This window comes from Phoxinus phoxinus (assembly GCF_949152265.1).
Source record: "Phoxinus phoxinus genome assembly, chromosome: 2".
In the NCBI taxonomy this organism is placed as follows: domain Eukaryota; kingdom Metazoa; phylum Chordata; class Actinopteri; order Cypriniformes; family Leuciscidae; genus Phoxinus; species Phoxinus phoxinus.
Window position 1 is genome coordinate 47,465,936 of NC_136877.1, and position 17,422 is coordinate 47,483,357.

A 17,422-nucleotide genomic window follows, 5' to 3' on the forward strand; every position below is an offset into this window, starting at 1 on the left:
TGGTATAAAAAACATTAATCATTAAATGTAATCATATTCACCAAGAATCAAATTAAGACACATAAAGGCAACACATTGTGTACCGACAGTCCTCTTGCGGTTATCCATACTCCAGCACATTTGATGGCGCTAATGTGCTATTTTGCCAAGCAGTATTAAACATCAAATGAGAGCAGCACTGAATATGAATGTTGTCTGCGTCCGTAATCGCAAACTCTCTTTAGTAGGTACTTATTTTGAATAAGTACTGACCTGCAATCGCTATAAAAGTATGTTCTATAATAGCATAGATATGTGTGTTATGAATGTAATCAAGATGTTCATTATCATGTGACCTACCAGCGTCAGTTTTGTTGCTTCACCTTCATTCATAAATCCTCTCCTGTGGCCTCATGGGATAGTAAATTCAAGTGTCCATCGGATGCACACTTCAGACTCTCACCGGAAGAAGTAGGTCATGTATGTACTGTGACCTACCTATCACAAGTTTGTTATTTTTATACGTCTTTAAAGCCTTGCCAGTTAAAATTTTATTTGCACGCTATTCTGACATAAGCTTTTCTGAGCGCGAATCGCACGCGTACGAAAAGCCTGTCACAGTGCGAGTACTGCGCTAATTTCTCTTTTGCATCTTACTGTTTAAACGATCAAATACACACAAGGTTTGCATAAACACAGTCGGTTATATGTGAATGTAAACAGTTGCAAGTTAAATAACCTACTTTGGGCTAAACGGTTTTATCACTCTTTTTTTATTTGTTACCTTGTAAGGTACAAATTACCTTGAAAAACACATTAAACTACATTAAAAAGGTAAAAAAAATGTAAACACACATGATATATTTGCACATTTTCATTGCATGCCGACTTAAAACTCAGCTTTCTACTCATGAAGTAGGTCATGTACTGTGAATTCGGACATGCTACTCTTGTCACATAGCCTACTGTTTTTCGCCTACTGTATAGTAGAAGTGTGATTTCAGACGCAGCCGTTGTATTTCCTAGTTTACAAGCCATCAGATACAGTTTTAATCACCTGTCCTTTGTCTTTTATTCCATAGCTGTTTGTAACTAGTATTGTTTGGCTTTCTTTTTCCACTTATGGTGGATGACATGCCAGCTGAAAGTTGTGTTACGTCAACGCAGAATTAAGCAATTTCATTTGAGTTAACCTCTACAGGTAAATAACTAGAAGAACAAAGTGCCGTAAATAGTAAAAGTATTTGTGCAACAAACCAATGTGTTTATTATTACGATATATACCAGTTTGCAATATCAAACAGTATAACGCGCTGTTTTTGAAGCATCTGAACATTCGAACTGGAACTGCAAACCGGACCATTCAAGGTAAAAAATAGTCACGCCTGCTCTTAGATTAAAATGAGGTGGAGATTACTAGACTAGAGCACATTTCCTTTTCCTTTCAAATATGAATTTGTTTGACATTAAAGGTCTGGACTCCATCGCAGCTTTCATTGGCCAAGGACCGCCCAGAGGCCGTCTGACTGACACGTAAAGCAACCAATCACAGTTTGTTTTGTTCCGCGTCATGTTTAGAGGCGTGAAAATGTAACGTCGTCGATGTCCCTACAATAACAGACCGGTGTGTAAAACTCTCGGACGTGTTTTAATGGGTCTATGCCGCGAACTTTACATACTCTACACACTTCCAGCGTTTAGTTGATCCTGATAAGCGCTCATTGTCACTTGTAAAGACGATGGCTTTCTTCTTCCATGAGGGTGTTTGGCTTCACTGCTTATTTTTTTTTCCATGCGAACTGTTAAAGAACGCGACACACACGTCTCCCGGACAATTCAATCAATCAGAAGACGACTTCAAAACTCCCGAAAAGGTTCCTATTTTAACATCTGAGGCTGAGACTAAAACTCGTATAACTTATGTAAAAAATGTGGATATTTAGAGGGGGGGGGTTTCACAATACAATGAAAGTTAATGGTGTTCTTTTTTTATTCCAGAGAAAAAAGAAAGTCATAAAGGTTTAGAACAACGCAAGTTAACAACATGAGTAAATATTGACAGGCTTCTCCTTTTTTGGGTGCCTTTAAGGCATGTTTATGCCTGAGCAACTTTTTTACGATAAAAAAAAATGATCTATTTGAACTATGTTATATGAACAGACACTGATTTACAAGCTATGAAAGATTCAGACCTAATCTCTGCCTCTGTACGCCCTTATCTCTTTGAGACATGGTAAAACAGCTTTTACAGGTTACAGATCCGTGCACAGCCCTAATGATGTTTTTGACAGACTAGTCACCATTAAACACTGAAGACTATATTTGCTGTGTTTGGTGTGGCGTATAATGACAGTCTGCACTGTCTGTGCTAGTCGTCTGCACTGCCCACGCTCAGTTGGGAAAAGTCTTGTTCTCTTCAGATCTGTTTAACCTGTGAGATTGATAACACAAGAAGTTGATCCCTCAGGGTTCAGGATTTATTGCTGTGAGTTTGTAATGGAGAAGGTTAAGAAACATGTGTGAGCCTGTTTGTTGATTACCTCAGCATGTTTTTACCTAACTGACTGATGTTGTTGTTGTGTGTGTGTGTGTGTGTGTGTGTGTGTGTGTGTATGTGTGTGTGTGCGTGCATGCGCGACAGACATTATTGTCTAGTCTGGCTGTCTGTGGATGTAGATGGAAAGTCGTTTATTGAACTTTGTAAGGGAAAAACAGAAAATGGCTGTTTTGTTGTGGGCTGCTGTCTGTTTCTCCTACTCAAGCTACTGTTATGTGGTCAGCTGCGTGTGTGTGGTTGAAAGGGACCAACAGAAATGCACCACACCCTCATGAATGACTGACAGATGTTCAAAGCCGCTTGAAATATTCATGAGAGAGTTCATGTGCGTTCTTAAGGATCCCTGCTTGGCTTTGTTGGTTGCTGTTTAGACAATAGCGTGTGTGTGGGTACAGGTTTGCATGTGGGTAATTTTCACAAACCATACATGACCTTTTCATGCGATGTGTGGCAAAAGTTCACTAAACCAAATCGTGGTTTCTGAACCCCCGCCCACCTCCCTCCACACACCCACACACACACAACTGATCGCGATCACAACCGCACGGGTTCGCGCAGACTAGTGGGCAGAAACCTGATAGACCAAAACAAATGAAATGGACTTGCAGAGGTTTCCAGGATCATGATTTGACCTGCTATCACTGACTCTAGTGTCTCTTTCTGGGTCAACAGGACACTTCCAATGGCGAGGTTGTGGGGTTGAATCCCAGGGAACGTAGATACTGAAAAAAATTATACCTTAATAAAAACTGAATGATGTTGAAGATTTGATGGTGACAGTGTACAATAGTTTCTATATGTAGGGCTGCTTACTTTTACAATTACAATTGTTCAAACTGTGGTTAGTCAAAGTCATGTTTATTGTCATTTTAACACAGTGGAAGAAAATTAAATGTGGTTCCTGCAGAACATAATGTTCAGCAAGTACGGACAACAAATACAGGCAGTAAATAAGTTGTAAAAGCTTATGAACAATAGATTTGGGACACAATCAAAGCCCCTAACCATACATATTAAACTTCCTTGTTCCACACCATTTTTGCGTGCATTTTTAGCATTTGGCAAACATTGCATTCAAGGTTTGATTTGCTAACGTCTCACTTTATTGCTTGAGGTACTCAAACACGAAATACTCTATATCTACAGACATGAATGATATCTCAAATGAGCTTGTCAAGCAAAGGTGTGTGTTTACTTTTTAACGCAATCAGACTTGTGTGGTTGACCAAGTAGTGGAATCCTTTATTGATTTGCAATGAGGGATGCACTTAAACTTTAGGTAACAGCACCCAATTACAAAGGGTTTACTTAACTTTTTGTTTGCAGAATATCAGATAATTTGGTACTAGATTATTTTGATCAGTAAATAACTGCCTATCAACAACACAGAATACATTTGTAACCACCTTAAGGCCTTGGCATCTACCCACAACACCCTTTTGTCTTTAGCACAGGCACATTTTCCTCAAAAATGAGTTGCTTGTGCTCACGTGAATATTGTAGTCTGTGTGTTTTGTGTGTACACATATGGGTATGTGGTCTATTGTCCCAACATGAGGAGCAGCTCTGAATCATATGAGTGACTAACCATTATAACAGCCAAATACAGTACCTTGCATTCACAAAACAAGCTTGCACACGAACGTACGACACACACTGCAGGAGACATAAAAGCGGTGCACGCTTGCAGGTCTTTGTCAGTGTGTGTGTCGGTCGCAGGGAGCAGGTGTGGTAAGGAGTTTGGTTAGGTAAGTAAAGTGATATAACCTCAATGCTCTATAACACACATGGTTGATAAAACTGTGTCACAGCTTTTGGCCGTCCAGGTTTAAGGCCCTCAGGGGTGGAAAAGCTTTTCATTCATAGTTACTGTTTTACTAAAGTGTTTTGACTAGTAGCTCAGGGGTAATTGTGAATGCATGTGGGGGAAATCTTGTTTTAGTTGAAAAGTCTGTAAGTTTTGCCTACATTAGGATAGTAAAATCTGAAATTGGCAAAATGCTGGGGAGCAGCCAACACTATACATAAGGAAAACAGCTTATTAAATAATGACTTATGACAATATAAAAATGCAAACTGTTCTGTGGATAATGGACAGAAAATATCGTTATCTCACAAATAGAAGCCAATAGAAAGTACATGATAGAAACGTTCCTGTAGGCGTCTTCTGGAGATCATTAATGCAATGTTAGAACAGGTTTAGTGCGTCTCTGTAGTGTGTTTGCTTTGGTTCTGGATGAGTGGCACTGTAGAGTAAACGTTTTGTATTGGCTTGTCTCCTTTAAAATCCTGCGAAATATGATTGTTTGCTACAATAGCCAACACCTCAGTGTTGATTTACCACAATTATTCAATCTGATTGACAGTCAGAGGTGTACAGAACGGCCCGGGTTGGGTTGGGTTGAGTCACAGAATGTGTGCTGGACATGATGAGTGTGTGTTCAGTAGGTCATTGTGTTTGTGAGTGTGTTCACATGCCCCAGCTGGTGCACATACAGTGGTGAAGAGAGAAAAATCTCAGTGTGTAAATCCAGCCAAACCGACAAGCAACGATCCAGCTGGCCAGTTTAAAGTCGCAAATGAAACGAAAGTAGTGATCTTTTCTTCTGTATTGTGACGTACATCCCAGTATAATAGTGGATTATTGAAAAAGATAAGATGTAGAATGGGGACTTGCTTCTGTGTATTGGCTGTTGACTGTTTTTTGATACGTGGGCATTGCACTCAAAAGTGGAGGCAGATGAACGCAAGTTATAGTGTACTGACACTATTCTGCTTTTGTGTCCACTTGCTTTGATACCGAATATTCGCTTATGTGTTACTTACTAGCATCTCATTTCACAGATAGTTTGTTTCTGTATTGTTTCTGAATAAAAATGTCAATGTAAAGTATTTGCTCTGGCTCTGTGTTTAAGTTCCGTTATTATGCTTGCTGTTGTCGTCATACAATCTGGACGTGCCGGTTGGTCGATGTGGTATTTGTCCCGCCCCTCCTTCACTGTGATTGGACGGCTGGGTAAAAAGTGACAGTACTACAAACCACGCCCCTTCGATTTACAAGAAGTTACGTCTCGCACGAAGAAACAAACATAGGGCCCTATTTTAACGATCTGAAACGCAAGTGTCAAAGTGCAAAGCGCAAGTAACTTTGTGGGCGGATCCCGGCGCTGTTGCTATTTTCCCGGCGGGAAAAATGACTCTTGCGCCCGACGCAAATCTAAAAGGGGTTGGTCTGAAGTAGCTTCATTATTCATAGGTGTGGTTTGGGCGTAACGTGAAATAAACCAATCAGAGCGTCCTCTCACATTCCCTTTAAGAGCAGGCGCGCTTGTTTCATGGCGGGTCGCTATTAAAACGGCGGATTTGCCGGCGCACGCCAGGAGCGGTTCACAGCCGAGGAAACCGACGTTCTCGTCAGGGCCGTAAAACACAGAGAAGTGACATTGGGGATGATGGGAGAAACCCACCCAAATTAGCTTCGGTTAAACAGGCGTATATTTTGGGTAGTAAATGTGTAGCCTAATCTAGATTTTTTTATTTTTTTTATCTAGATAGATCTTTTTCACATCTTCACACAACAATGATTTCCCTCGTGTGTTAATATTTTTCCTTGTAATAATGTATGATTTGCAAAAATGAAAACTGCTGCGTCTGTTTATATTAGAGAATCAAAATGGATGCGCGTTAACATTATGGCCAAGCACGCGCCCTTAAAATACCATATCACTAACGCGCAACGCGCCACTGTCTTTAGACAGTTTTTTTCCTGGTCAATGGCGCAATTGCTTTCTAAAACTGGAAAATAGCACCATGGAAGTTTTGCGCCGGAACATGCCTCCTCTTTGCGCTGAACCGCCCCCGCGAGCGGGTGCAAAATAGGAATGATACATGCGTCGGTGTTCAAAGTCAATTGCGCTGGGTGCAAGATAGGGCCCATAATGTCATTGACAATCTTCTGAAGTAAATTATGTTATGTTTTATGTATGAAATGGACGTAAGACTCTCTTATATTGCTTTTGACTCTCATGATGTATGAAATAAAAGCTAATGTAAATTATACTATCAAATTAATACAAACTCGTGGACATGGTAATAATAGCCGAAAACCTTTGTAGTACAGCAGGACACAGTCCAAGACACACATTTTTTTCCCCAAAGTTAAACTTTTCAACTCTGAGCGTTCAGCGTGAAATAAACGTTCAGTGCCTCGTCACACTGCTGGTGTTTTCAAAACACGGTGCTCCCATTGAAAACAACTGGAAAAATACGCTATCCTCGGGGAAGGCTTAGGATAGGAAGCTGGTTTGTGGAGCATGGACATTGGTTGGCCAGCTAGAAAACAGTTACTGTGTTTGATTTCCCAGCAGGCATTGGGGCTGTTTTTCTCTCTCTCTCTCTCTCTCTCTCTCATTCTGTCTGTCTCTTTCACTCTCAGCCTGTCTCTCACTTTCACGCTTTCTGAGCAACCGGTCCTCTCATCGGTCTCAAGAACACTTTGAGTCTGGGTGTCACACGGCCTCTCTCGGACTTGTTTTCTCATGTTTGTTTGGTCTGTGTCCTCATATAATCCTCTGAATCCTCTCTTCACCTTCAGAGAGTAGTCCTCTGTCTTTTGGTAGTAGAGATAGACACTGGCATTTTCTCGTCTAAATCCTGTAAACTCCCCCTCACTGTGACCTTTGAGCTCATGGAGTCTTTACGGGTTCAGAGTGACATTTAAAATGAAGCGTTAGATGTTAGCTATGAGATTTGCTATCAGGGTTTAGTTCCAGAAAAGATATCAGGGTTTTTTTTTTTCATCTCTGTCTGTCTCTCACTACCAATATCTTAGTGATCACGATCAGTTGGGTTATTTTAAAGGCTTGTTATAAACTGGATTGCTGTGCTTGCTAAGGCAGCTGCGCAGTTTTGGTATTTTTAAGTGTGCGATGTGTTTACTGCGTGATTGTGTTGACTTTCTGCAGTTGCTGCTTCAGGGATCTGTTAAACTCAGCAGCTGTTTACCTGCAGGGTGCGACCTTTTGACATTAAGGTCATACGTCAAGCGGCCTAACCACTTCTGTTTTATAGCCATCAATAAACAAATAAACCCACTTTATCTGAACAAAAATTGCTGTTGTTTTCATACTAAAGACAGAAAGGGTTTGAGTGAGGCTTTAAAATGTTTCCCCTCGAGCTACAGTCTTGGGTAGAGAGAGAGAGAGAGAGAGAGGGAGGGAGGGAGGAGAACAGGTGAAAGTCAAAGGATTTTTTTCTGTTTTCCTTTTTCGTGAAATTAGTTCCTATTTTTTGTTATGAATTTCCACCACAAAAATCACACATTATATATATATGATGTTGAGCATATGTATGTTTTATATTTAACCAAAAGAAAGTGGTTAGGCGAAAAGAAAACTCTTAAAAAGTGATCTTAAATTATATGTGTTTAAAATAATATTAATATTTCTCGTTAAATCTAAAGTTTTCATTGCATGAATAAACTATAATATGCAAAATGACAATAAAATATATGTTATCATTTTCAGTAACAGCTTAAAATTATAGTCAAGTTAAATTTATTTCTATAGCTCTTTTCACAATACACATTGAATCAATAAAACTTTACAGAAAGTCACTGTGTTAATGTTTTAAAAAAACGTTTTTTTTAATGGGTTTCGGGCATTCATTTAAACGACAACGGCGCTTTGGGGGCCTGAAAATGCTAACTTTTGAAATTGGGTTTCAAAGTGCAACTTTTTGAAAACGATACAGTTATCATCTCTCTTGTAAACTACAAAAACGTGAATTTGTGAAAACGGTGACGTCATGCACGTGTGTATTACGTGTTTGGTCTATAGGTGCGTAGTGTTTCTTTACAAATTCGCATCGACATTAATAAAAGAGCTTTTAATATTTTTCGCAGATCCGTGTGAACGGGGATCATTTTGACAAAGTTGTCGCCTGTGTACTGGAAAAACGCAAAGGAAAAACTTTTCCATTTTTAGTTCAAAGTTGCCGTGTAAACGTACCCAAAGACTGAAACAAACACAGAGCTATATATACACACAGGGAACACTAGGGACTGAACGAGATAATTAACATGACACAGGTGTAACAAGTAACTCAATGGCAACTGATGAACAAAGACATGAGACTGAATAGAAAACCAGCTCAAAGTCCAACTGAGGGGACGTTTACACGACGATACGCTTAAAATTGAGAAGTTTTTCCTTTGAGTTTTCCACGTACCGATAGCACCATTGTCAAAACGATCCCCGTTCACACGAATCCGCGAAAACATCTAAAAATGCTGTATTCTACTGCCAGGCCATTAGATGGCGATGAAACACAATAGACTGAACATGTAATACACACGTGCATGACGTTATCGTTTCCACAGATTCGCGTTTTCTGTTGATCACACAGAGACAGTTTTCACTTTGAAACCCGTTTTCAAAATTTTTTGTTTTCAGACTCCCAAAGCGCCGTTGTCGTGTATATGACCGGCCAAAACGCATGAAAAGTTTTACGTTTTTAGTTCAAAATGGTTTCGTGTAAACAGCCCCTTAAATACAGGCAAAATGTGACGCATGTTCGAATTTAATACGTTTGCCAGGCATAAAAACACATGTACAAGATCATATGATCATGGGGGGTGGCTTGTGCCCGGGAAATTGCCGTAAAATTGCCAGAGTGCCTTCTGTGTGAGCGCAAACACGTCCCGGGATTGATGCCGGGATGGGGACCGAGTAACATTGCCGGGATCAGTCCCGGGAACGCGTCCTGTGTGAACAAAAGGATTAGGATTACGATGCCGTAAGGGGTGTGTCGTAGTAGTGATGACGACGCATGTGCCATCGCGCAACTCTGTTGCTCTTAGAAGAAAGTTTGTGTTCGTCATCAACAAAGAAAAACAAAAAAATGTCTGCAAACTGGAACGAAGAGACCAGCAGGAGCTCCTTACTATCCGCGCTGTAGCGGAGATCGTTCGCCAGCTTGTGCGTAAGTTTTTGTTTTCTACGCATACGTTACACGTCTCATTCTGACGTCACGTGTCTTTACGGGATGTGTGTGAAAAAATCAAACGATCCGGGGACAAATCCCGGAACACATTATCCATGTATTTTCATAATTCTCTGTGTGAAAGGGGCTAATGTCTATTCGCCTTTGGCTAAGCCACGCCCTAGAATGTAGATTGACCAATCACAGCGCAGCCAAGAACAAGCTCACACAGAGGTCCAACACTTTTTCACAGCGCTCCATTGACTTTAACACAGGCGTCTCATATTTTTGGTCTCGGCAGGCTATTACCGTCGTAGTTTTATCAGAAATATGGTTAAACGTTGTGCATGGGACATTTGTAACACAGATACGCGTTTCCCAGAGAGGTTGGAGGGGGGTGTCTGTTTTTTTCCCTTCCCAAAACCGAAATCAAATCCTGACAAGTGTCGTTTTTGGATTAAACTGTGTGGACGTCCTCACAGTCAGCGAAACCCCTCAAGGATCAACAAGCTCACTTTTGCTCTAAGATACATTTAGCTTTTAACCTTACTGTGAAGTTATAGTTAGACAGTTTTATGCTGTTTAGGTTATGATTTCGGTTCTCTACCCTAATTGTTGATACGCTAGCACACGCTGCTAATAAATACAACTTTATACTCACGTGGTCCGTTTGCTTTGTAATAACGATTATAGAAGTGAATAGAGACCTACCCAGCTTTGCATGAACAGTGTTGCTCCTGATATTGTTAGTCCCAGCCTCCGTCTCCATTAGTAGGATATGCGGTGGTTCATTTTTTAACTGTGACCGTTATGCTTTTGCCTCTATTTGGATGCCTTGTTGTTGCTTGTGTTTCACCGGTAATGTCTTGAATATAGCCTTCGAGCGCACACTGCAGCCCCTTTTGCCTTCTTCTATCGGACACTTTATTTGCTGCTTTATAAAAGTTTGATAAAATTTCAGCAGGAAGAGCCGTCACAGCATAAGCCATGTTGATACCAAACCAGAGCCCAGATGAAGTTGTTGGAGGTAGCAACAGTAACTAAGGGGGGCGGGGCTTAGCCAAAGGTGAATTGAGGTTACGGCAGTGAGCAATACTGATTTTTATATGTTGTTCCTCCCATGTCCTCAGAGCGCAGTTTCAGTTCCCCTACTATTTGTATAGGGCTTCACTTTCAAAATCAATTGGTATGGACTGTTAACTGATAGGTGTGTGTATGTATGTGGGGTAGATGTGGGCACTGTAGTGTGGGAGTTAACCCTTTGAATGAACCATCCGGCTACACGTATGTGTGTGTGTGGCAGCTGTGACGAATAGTGCGCCCTAGTGCTGACTCAGTGATGAGCCCACAAAGTGGGAGCAGAGTGTTGGTCTAAAGGCCGCTGTCTGTTCTCACACACACACCACTCATTTCTGCCATTGCACAGTTGTGTGTGTGTGTGTGTGTGTGTGTGTGTGTGTGTGTTCAGGATTGTGCTGTGCTCGTGGGAACGCTGCTATATTTAGCTGCTGTGTGAGAACAGGAGACTGAGCTCTGCTGCTCCTCCCTGATTATAGCAATCGAACTACAAGGCAAGCCCTCTGGAATTAAAGTGCTCGAAAACATGCACATATCTCTTGGAATCGTGTGTGTGTGTGTGTGTGTGTGTGTGTGTGTGTGTGTGTGTGTGTGTGTGTGTGTGTGTGTGTGTGTGTGTGTGTGTGTGTGTGTGTGTGTGTGTGTGTGTGTGTGTGTGTGTGTGTGTGTGTGTGTGTGTGTGTGTGTGTGAGAGAGAGATCACAGGGCGTCACACCCTGGTCACAGTGGTCATATCCCTTCTTCCTGTCTGGTGTATCCTATTATGTGGTCATCGCCACACACACACACACACACACACACACACACAATACTAAATTGCAAAGATACAGTGGTGTTGAATGTGATCAGGGTTGTGTATGATAGAAGAAGAAAATATTTTCTTCACTGTTTCCCAAAGTTATTCGCACATCTGTTGTCAGCGTTTGCCTGTTTTTAGTAGGCGTTGTGCTCAGAGCAGCTTACGTCCTGTGTGTGTGTGCGTTCGTGTGTGTGTGTGTGCGTGCGTGCTTGTGTGTGTGTGTGTGATGTCCTTCCGCTGCTGTCCAAGAGGCCTGGTTCTCCGTGACACACTCCTGTGGTTTGGCCGGCCTGTTTTGTCTCGGTGCCACTGATGTAACCTTGCTAAATATAACGTGCTGATCACACACACGTCTGTTCGCCATTAAATGGACATACTATGCCGTCCTCACACACTGTCAACATCCTGACATGGCAGATGGCATTAGTAAAAAATAAAAAAAAATCGTGACTGTTGAACAGATTAGAAAATAGTGGATACTGTCTCCCTCTTTCTTTCTTTCTTTCTTTCTTTCTTTCTTTCTTTTTTAGTTCAGCACTTCTTGGTCCATTTGTGGATTTTGCTCTGTGAATCAGTTTTATTGTTTTTAAAACCTATTGTTTTTAGTTCATCTGAACATCAGATTCAAGTTTATTTTAGTCTATAGTTGTTTTTGTAATGTTTTTTGCACTCTGTTGCTTTTCATTTTATGTCATAATAATAACAATAATAGTAATAATGATAATGATATTGTTGTTCTTTTTGTTATTTAGATGGCATAACATTTAAATCGACTGATCACAAAATCGGTAATGCACTGTTGCATTTAATTTTATATCATAATAATAATCAAATAATAATCATTATTATTTGCATAGCATAATTCGTTACTTAAATGGCTGAGAAGGAGTCTTGGGTAAAACATTTTTGATGAGGCGCGATTTTTCAACATATTTGTCATATACTATATTTCATATAAATGCATTATTCATATATTTCAACAAAATCAACATATTACAACAGCAAATTGTAATAATTTATGATAATAACAACAATAACTATTATTAATATTAGTACTAGCCCCATATCTACTGAACAGCATGTCCTAAGGCTATATATGGTATGAAGTCCTTTATGACGTTGCTTGAATGGGTGAGAAGGCGTCTTAAAACATTTTTGTAGATCATTTTTTTGTATGATGAGGCGTGATTATCGTGGTCAGCCTTATTAATAGTAAGAGGGCGGAACTGCTGTCGAGAGAGAGAGTCAGAGAGAGAGAGTCATAGAGAGAGAGAGAGAGAGAGAGAGAGAGAGAGAGAGAGAGAGAGAGAGAGAGTCAGAGAGAGAGAGAGAGAGAGTCAGAGAGAGAGAGAGAGAGAGAGAGAGAGTCAGAGAGAGAGAGAGAGAGAGTCACGAGTCCGTCTTTAATATGGAGACGCGCAAGTTTGCGCTGTCAGGGAATTCCGGGGCCGTGTGTGACGTCACAGCCGGAGGGGCGGCGCGCTGACGAGGGAGAGCGTGCGTGCGCGGCGCGCCTCTGTGCGCGGCCACGAGCTGTGCCAAAGCTGTGTGTCCCTTTAAAAAACCCAGCGCCGCTGAGCGCAACTCGATCCCTGCCTTAACTCACAGACACAGCTCTGGGTTCGCTACAGAGATAGAGAAGACTGACACAACAACAACATAAAATATCAGCAACAAGCCCTCTACGGAGAGACGCAACTGCTTTTAAGCGTTATAAACCGACGGATTTAACGATTTTGCGGATTATCATTGTTGTTATTCAGCCGGGTCGGACTGGGATAACGTTATTCCTTTACACACCGAGGAGAAGTTACGGATAACGACATTCACCGGTACTGACAGGAATTTTAACCGTTTGTTTTAGCCGTTGTTTTTGTTCCCAGGCAGCGTCGACGCGACGCTTCTGCATTTTATTCCCTTCGCGCTTGTTACAAAAGCTCCGTCTGTAATTCAAGCTTCTTTAAATGTGATCACTCATAATTAAATCATTTTAACACGTTGACACCTCTCTAGTTTCCTTCAACGGACTTCTCAACCCAGATAAGGAAAGCTAAAAGATGTCCTCGTTTGTTCCCCAACAGATCCCGTCTAACTTTTGGAAGCGCTAGTGGAGACGCAAGCTGAACGAGTTTTACTACTAAAGGTAAGTCAGTGAGTCTCTTTGTTCAGTTTTTTTATTGTTGTTATCCACATGGTACACTCGTGACTAGTTTAAAGTTGAGAGTTGGCCGTGACTGAAAGAAATTTCACTCTTTATTACAGGGTAGCAACAGTGTGTGTTTGAATGAAAGCGTTGTAGTAACGGTGACCGGAAGTTCAGCGCGCGCATTAACTCTTCACTGTCCACAACCTCATGGCTTTGAGACAATGAATGGCCGTTTGTCTTTAGGCAAATATTACATTTGAACAAATCAAAGTATGGTTTAATTCCTGGGCAGGGCGTTTAATAGTCTAATACATGGCAGTGTTGTGTTCAGGGAGAAGTTGTTTAGGTTGTAGAGTCTCAGTCCCACGTGTGTCCGGTTGAAAGAGGGTTGGGTTCACTGTGGTGTAAACTAACCCGGGTCATCCCTGCAGTGGGATGTGGCAAACAAACGTTTTAACTTAGAAGAACTATTTATATATAACATTATCGAAAAACATTATCATCTTATATAAATCTTGACCTTGTTACAGTCATGCGTCTCTAAAGAGGTCATCTGTTATATGATTTTTGTCACATGACAACAAAACGGTCTGCATACTTCTTAAACCACATGGACTTGTATTTTTATTTAGTTTTTTTAGTTAATAATATTTTAAAACAAAAAGGCTCTTTTACATATTTTAACTCTTTCCCCACCAGAGTTTTTTTTTTTTTTTTTACAAAAAGTTGACTGCGCTTTTCACAATTTTCAAAAAAAAAAAATGGCCCCTGGAATATTTTGTTTTTTAAATATCTGAACATGCAATATATAAAAAGAAAGAACAGAGAACCTGCTTTTAAACCAAAAAAATATCTTTTATTCTAGCTTAATGCATTCTTTTTTTACCAACACTTGAATGTGGGTAAGTTTCATTTTAAAAAAAGCTTAGAAAATTTTTATTTGTCAAAGACCACATCTGGACAAATTCAGGATAAAGATAAACACACATGAGTAGATCGAGTCCATCAACACCCCCAAAGCTTCACAGTCCTATAGCTCAGTAACGTTAGGCAGTTTTGATTGATATTCTGTTTAATATTGACGATCTCGTTATTTTACATATGCGATCGCTTGTTTCTGCTGCTTCTTCGCATGTGTTTTGATCAGGAGATTCAGTGATCTTTCAGAAGATGCCTAATATCACCCCGTATCGTATAAAACACGTAAATATCCGTCAATGGCATGGAAAGAGTTTGCTCTAGTCTTTTTCATATTTTAAGGATCATTAACAAAAGATTGTCAAACTGTTAATGACGCTATTTGTTTTATATAATCTCCACACATCTAATTTTTTTTTACATGCAAATAATTTAAAATGATTTTTGAATAACTTAAAAAGAGCATCGCTTCATTAACCCGTTTGATTGCGGTGTGCTCATCCCACTGCTCTTTGTTTGACACGTGAGGGCAGGGCTCGACTGCTGGTCATTCTCGTAAAGTTGAATGGATTGCGTCAGCCTTGCTCGTGCTGAACTGAATGCGTCTGCCTGAAAGGAAATCATTTGCATGTTTTTTTTTACTACAAGAAGCCTGCAGCCCTGCCTGGGGGTGGGGTGTTTTTCTCTAAATCTTTGCATGTGCTTCTTGTACATATTCCGCTGTCAGGGTTAAGGGAATACGTAGGGGAAATTTCACTGTTATGCGCTCTGTGTTGACGTTGTGCATTTTGAAATTACAGTGTTTGTGGCTTGAGAGTGTCTGGAGCGCAAGTTGGGACACACTTGCATTTTACGGGCGGTCATAAACACCCGTGGAATAAATACAGGGGTTTATGGGGGGGGGACAGGAAGATCCCTTTGAAGATACACTTCCGATCAATTAGCACGACTGACGTGAAAACAGAGAGGCTGCGTTTGTGTGGCTTTGAAGTCGTGGGGTGTAAATGTTGAGAGCGCAGCAGCTGCTGGGACCGTCCTCCTCCTCAGGCCAGCGGCGGGTGTTTTGAATCATCCGCCTGACTTCATCGTCACTGCCCCTTTATTGTGACGGCGTAAACCTGTTAAAGCTATAGACCAGACTATTTAAAGCACGTGTTGTATTTAAAACACTTGTGCATGAGAATGAGTGGGGAGCATTCTTTTGAGTAGCGATGTCCAATACTGTTGTTTTGAAGCACAATTACGTCATGACCTGAAAGAATCGCTGAATCGGTGCTTTGAAACGAACTGTTCATAAGAACCGATTCGCAGAAATGAGTCGATCTTCCCATCATTAATCTTGAGTGACGATACAACAGTCAAGAAGGTGTGAATTTGATCCTAACAGGTTGCACATTTCGTGTGTGTGTGTGTGTGTGTGTGTGTGTGTGTGTGTGTGTGTGTGTGTGTGTGTGTGTGTGTGTGTGTGGGGAAGAAATTATGTTGGATTGCTTAGTCAATGTACTCTAATCACAATAGCCCTTGATGATGAAAGTGAGTCGGGCTTGCGTGAGTGTGGTTATACTGGTATTTCAGGACTGGTCGTATGAAAGAAAAAAGATGTAGGTTGTAAAAATCCTCCTCGTTCATTCCATTGAGCTCTAACCGTTGCGTGTGGGAGTTTTTCCCATGTCAGGACAGTACTTTTGTGGTAAAAGGAAGTGATGTAGTAGGAATTTCAGTAGAGAAAGTGTGCGAGTCTGTGAAGGGGTGTTGTTTTTAAGCATGATTTGTTAGTCTTGGTTGGTGCAATTTAAGAAAAGGAGTTTAATGCTGTTTGACGCCACATTTTTTTCCCTTTTGACTGGCGTGTTTTTTTCCTTTGTCACTTTGCCGGTCTGTCATCTCACGCTTTTGGCAGAAAACCAGAGTGAAGGGAAAAGGGAAAGTGAGCAGAAGAAAGAGTGGGAGTGGTTGAGAGGAATGGAGAGAGAGAGCGGGAGAGAGTGGTGGAAAACAAAAAATATCAGTCATGTTTCTGTGAGTCAGTCAATGTTTTTTTGGATGGAGTGAGCAGCCCGGATGCAACACGCACATCTCTGATATGAGTCATGACGTGATTACTGAGGTGGGATTATTTTTCTGTATCGCAAACATCTTCAAATTAGTGACATTTTCAGTTGTTTATGGTCAATAACTTTGATCATATTTCAATGAGAATATCTGGGATGTTTTAGATGCCAGATGTGACTCTCGACTGGATCCCTTTTCAAAATGTGTTGAGCTTCAGACATTCGTGTTTTCGTGCTCCCAACACAGCAACCCGTTGCCATAGCAATCCGGGAGCCAGCTTGTTAGTCATTGATCCATTTTGTTACTAATAACTTATAAGTGTGCCAGTTTTGTTTGTGTCTAATGCATTACTGGCTTCTGGGAAATGAGGAGTTTGAATGTAGGAGGGGACTTTTGGGGGCTAATGTGACACAAACAAGACCGAGATGTTCAAGGTTTAACTGTTCCAGTAACGAAATGCTGAGATGTTTTGATGGCTACAGAGAAAGGTTATTTCTGGTACTTCGGATTCATAATGGTAAAAGAGAATGAAAGAGCGAACTCGTGTTTCCTGACATGTCACGGTGACACATTTGTACAGTCTGAGCACATTAAAAGTTTTCTCGCAGATGGCTGTGCAGACACACTCCAGACTTTCATGTCTAGCAGACATTCACACACTGACTGAGTCACTGTCATTCGCGCACGGCACTCGTCTTTCAGCTTTTTGCCCTTTGGGTAGTGTGTGTTGTGTAACATGTCAGTCACTCTTTCTGTTCCTTAAATGTTTTACTCTACTTCTAAAGGGAAGTGAACTTACACAAGTCTGTCTGACTGACAGAAATGCATCAAAAACATCTGCCGAGCTTCAGAAGACTTAATCGGATGTAAAACCAGACACCTAACCAGTCCTTGTTTTTGTTTGGTGGGCCAT

General features: G+C 40.9%; 1 protein-coding gene across 8 annotated transcripts in view; it reads left to right on the plus strand.

Annotated features, from left to right (window-relative positions):
* kdm6ba (lysine (K)-specific demethylase 6B, a) overlaps positions 1-17,422 on the plus strand; it is a 103,271-nt gene that overhangs the window by 62,253 nt on the left and 23,596 nt on the right. For 4 of the 8 annotated variants that reach the window (XR_013794684.1, XR_013794685.1, XM_079586631.1 and 1 more), the window contains exons 1-2: positions 12,946-13,225; positions 13,475-13,536. The gene's annotated coding sequence lies outside the window, so the exon portion shown is untranslated. Of the gene's footprint in view, positions 1-12,945; positions 13,226-13,474; positions 13,537-17,422 lie in introns of those variants that run through there. The other 4 variants (XM_079586633.1, XM_079586632.1, XM_079586634.1 and 1 more) reach the window with 1 other exon arrangement.